At 39.9% G+C, this 4,499-nt stretch overlaps 1 pseudogene; it reads right to left on the reverse strand.

Moving 5' to 3' along the window:
- Positions 1-1,508: 1,508 nt before the first annotated feature.
- Positions 1,509-3,775, reverse strand: LOC110583259 (annotated as a pseudogene).
- Positions 3,776-4,499: the final 724 nt, after the last annotated feature.

Consider the following 4,499-nt stretch of genomic DNA (forward strand, 5'->3'; position numbering starts at 1 on the left):
AAGTACTGGCCCTTCCTCATCTGCAAAAGGAAATGGGAAATTGGCATTCCAGTGTGGGACCTGGGAAGTAAATCATACTGAATTATGTAAATTATGTACATTTTAGTCCATGTTATTTCCATCGATTAGTACTGCCATTTCCGCAACTCACATTAATGTGAGAATTACAAACAGTATGCAAGAACTTAAAAATAGTTTACTCTGACATAGAGAGGTGGATGTACTGCAAAACACTCATGAGAAGCAAGAACAAACAAATTGTCATTCTGAATACCATCACTGAAAGTACACTGGAGCCTTTTTCCTCCGGTTTTAAAAAAGTTTGCCTTTCAAAAAAAATGTGCAGAAGTCACATAAGCTCCTGTAAAAACACTGCAAATGCAGAAATTTACATAGCAAAAAATACGGGTCTCATCTCCAAATTTCACTCCCGAGAGGAATTGCTGCTAACAGTTTAGACAAGTGTGTAGCCGTCCAGAACTAGTCTATGCACACACAATGGCAGATGACATTTTGAAATATTAACTGAGGGGTTTTCTTTCCACTGCATTTCCTGGTGGTCCTGGCCTTTCACCCATTCCATCAGCTAGCACATTCGGCCTTCACTGCCTCAGGAAAAGATAACCCAACTGAATACATTAAAAAAAGGAAGTCAACAACTTTTGAGTCTCTAATTTTGAGTTTCTAGTCCTTGAGGGAAGAGAAAGACACAGGGAATAAAAAGAGATTTGGAAGAATATATGATAAGTCAGAAGAGGCCTTAGAGCTTTTAAGAGTAGATAAAAAAAGATTTCAGCTCTTGGGAGAAGAGAGAGATTTAGGAAGAAAGGACCTCTGGCAACTTATGCTGCTTCTCTCTGAAAATTAGAAAAAGGGCACATTTTGGTGAATGAATTACGATAAGGTGCCTTGTTGAGTAGATCCTTCCTAGGGGCAGTGGCTTAGACATCTGGCAACACCTTTGTACAAAGACAAAAGCCCTTCCTTCTTCCAGCAGCCTTGGCCCCATGCCAAGGGTCTTGCCTTTCTAGATTTCAGTCCTATTCATGCCCCAGCAAGTATCTCTCTAGAGTGTTCAAACTACAGAACTGTATAAGACATCTTTCCTTGTGGGGTCCTGAGAAAGAAGGTCTTCTGTCCTGCCTCCCCAACTCAAGTGAACTTGGTAGTAAAGTGACAGGACAAAAGCAGGCTTAGGGAATTTGAAGGTAGAGACGTTGTGCCTGCTTCTAGGTAGACGCTCAGGCAGGGGTGGTGGCAAGTCCTGGGAGGAAAAGAAATGTCAATGGGGGTAGCTAGCTTTTTATAGTAATGCAGTATTTTATTTATTGTCTATTAATAACTAATATTTGAGAACATTTATAAAATTAAAACACTTAATCTAAGAGAAGTTCAACTTGCTTTTTTTATATTTCAATATCAGGTGTTAATAAAAAAGATAGTCAAAATTATGGTCAGGGTTATATCAAAAATTTATAATAAATGCTTGGTGTTAGTCTATATACAATTTAGTTTTTGGCATAAAGTTCTTTGACTGCAAGAAAGAACATTTGGTTTACTTCACTAGTAGTAATACTTCTTTCTTCTTTTTTTTTTTAAAGATTTTATTTATTTGAGAGAGAGAATGAGAGAGAGAGAGCATGAGAGGGGGGAGGGTCAGAGGGAGGAGCAGACTCCCCGCTGAGCAGGGAGCCCGATGCGGGACTCGATCCTGGGACTCCAGGATCATGACCTGAGCCGAAGGCAATTGCTTAACCAACTGAGCCACTCAGGCGCCCCGTCTCTCTCTCTTTTTTTTTTAGAGGGGGTAGGGGCAGAGGGAAAGGGAGAGAATCTTAAGCAGGCTCCATACCAGCATGGAGCTGGACGCAGGGTTTGATCTCACAACCCTGAGATCAGGGCCTGAGCCGAAATCAAGAGTTGGATGCTTAACCGACTGAGCCACCCAGGTGCCCCACTAATAACAATATTTCTTAATGCTGGGATGGTCTCTTCTTGTATTTCTTCTACTGTTGATTTTTAGTATAGTACCTATGATTGTATGAATGGCATTGAGTGGAGGGGTACTCATCATGTTTATTACAAATAAGAGTATATAACCAATTACTATAGTAATGAGGACATAGACAGAAAATGCAACTGCCCAATATTTTTGAGGCCAATAGGTTTTGGGTTTTTTGTTTTGTTTTGTTTTGAGGCTAATAGGTTAAGCCTAAGGAGTTTAGCCAAGATTCAGGAATAAAAGCCCACACAAGAAATAGTATGAAGCCAAATTGGGAGCTTAGGAAAAGAACAAAGCCATAAATCACTCTTTCTGGCAATGACAAGGGTGAATTTTCTACCACTTTCCCTGTGACTTGAGACAGTCTCCAATACACACTGCTTGTATGGATACATAAGACCCACTGGACTTTAGAGAGTCTCTCAGAATTTCCTACAGCCTAGCATGTATGGAATGACTCATGAGAAGGGCATGGGAGTAGCTGGGAGAACAGACTAAGGAAGGGAAAGACACAGAAATGATTGGCATGATCCGAAGATGGGTGGCCAGACAGGTTAAGAATGGATCCTAGGATACCAGTAACTGATAGAGGACAAAACCAGGAATGAGCTGTCTTTTCACCCACAACTTGTCCGAAATAAACCTTCCTGGAACTCAAATGCAATATCAGAAACTAATTTTCTATTACCACATAAAAGTAAGGTTAAAACAGAAAGTCAGTTTATTATTTTTTAAAAGTTACATTTCTTGCATATCTAAGTTTATAAATCAAGATTCATACTTCATTAGCATTGCAATGCTAATAAAATTGTATGTATACTTGACAATATATCTGGAACAGTCTTCTATATGAGCACATATAAATCTACCTTTGTAAAAAATCCTTTCATAATATGGCTCAGTGTAACATTTACCTAACCATTTGCTGAATGTTTAAGTTGTATCAGAATTTCACTCTTAGGAATGTGGCAGCAGTAATTATCCTTTTACGGAAACCAACTATTGTTAGCACAGCCTCTTTGAGCAATCTTTTTGTGTACTTAGATGCCTGGTATTGAGAGGATTACATATCAGTTGGAAACGCACACACACACACACACTCACATCAATATGAGAAATTGTGTGCTAAAATTCATGCTCAGTTGGATTTTTTTAGCACCATTATCTTTTTGTTAAATGAAATATTATGTGGCAAGTCTATATTTTAAAGATAGGAAGTAGGGCGCCTGGGTGGCTCAGATGGTTAAGCGTCTGCCTTCGGCTCGGGTCATGATCCCAGGGTCCTGGGATCGAGTCCCACATCGGGCTCCCTGCTCCTTGGGAGCCTGCTTCTCCCTCTGCCTCTCTCTCTCTCTGTCTCTCATGAATAAATAAATAAAATCTTTAAAAACAAAAACAAAAACAAAAACAAAAAAAAATAAAGATAGGAAGTAGAGGCACTCTGGATGGGTAGAGGAGGAAGGCTAGGGGATCTGACACTCTGGTCAACTCTATCCCTGCCTCAGTAGCCCCACCTTTTCCTGGCTCCTGCCTCTGAGTCAGTTTCAAGGCAAGGGATGATACTACAGCCTTTTCTATGGTCACTGGTCAGGAATACCATAGACAAGATTTAGGATGTCAGTCTAGCAAAAGCAGTTAGGTGTCTCAGGTGTCTTTTATGGCTTTTTGACTTTTGCTTCTGTGATTTAATATCAACTGTTGTGAAGTTAATTGTGTTCTCCTTTGGTTTCCCATAATACATAGTGTATAATTCAATTACAGCACTTACCACATTGTTCTTTCCTAAAAATACTATTCCAGAAGAGGAACATTTCCTTTATTTTTATTTATTTATTTTTATTATTATGTTATGTTGATCACCATACATCATTAGTTTTTGATGTAGTGTTCCATGATTCATTGTTTGCATGTAACACCCAGTGCTCCATGCAGAATGTGCCCTCTTTAATACCCATCACCAGGCTAACCCATCCCCCCACCCCCCTCCCCTCTAGAACCCTGTTTGTTTCTCAGAGTCCATAGTCTCTCATGGTTCGTCTCCCCCTCCGATTTCCCCCCCTTCATTCTTCCCCTCCCGCTTTCTTCTTTTTTGTTTTTTTTTTTTTAACATATAATGTATTATTTGTTTCAGAGGTACAGGTCTGTGATTCAACAGTCTTACACAATGCACAGCGCTCACCATAGCACATACCCTCCCCAATGTCTATCACCCAGCCACCCCATCCCTCCCATCCCCCACCACTTCAGCAACCCTCAGTTTGTTTCCTGAGATTAAGAATTCCTCATATCAGTGAGGTCATATGATACATGTCTTTCTCTGATTGACTTATTTTGCTCAGCATAATACCCTTCAGTTCCATCCACGTCGTTGTAAATGGCAAGATTTCATTCTTTTTGATGGGTGCATAATATTCCATTATATATATATACCACATCTTCTTTATCCATTCATCTGTTGATGGACATCTTGGCTCTTTCCACAGTTTGGCTATTGTGG

The sequence above is a fragment of the Neomonachus schauinslandi genome, chromosome 8 (genome assembly GCF_002201575.2).
Source record: "Neomonachus schauinslandi chromosome 8, ASM220157v2, whole genome shotgun sequence".
NCBI classification, from domain to species: domain Eukaryota; kingdom Metazoa; phylum Chordata; class Mammalia; order Carnivora; family Phocidae; genus Neomonachus; species Neomonachus schauinslandi.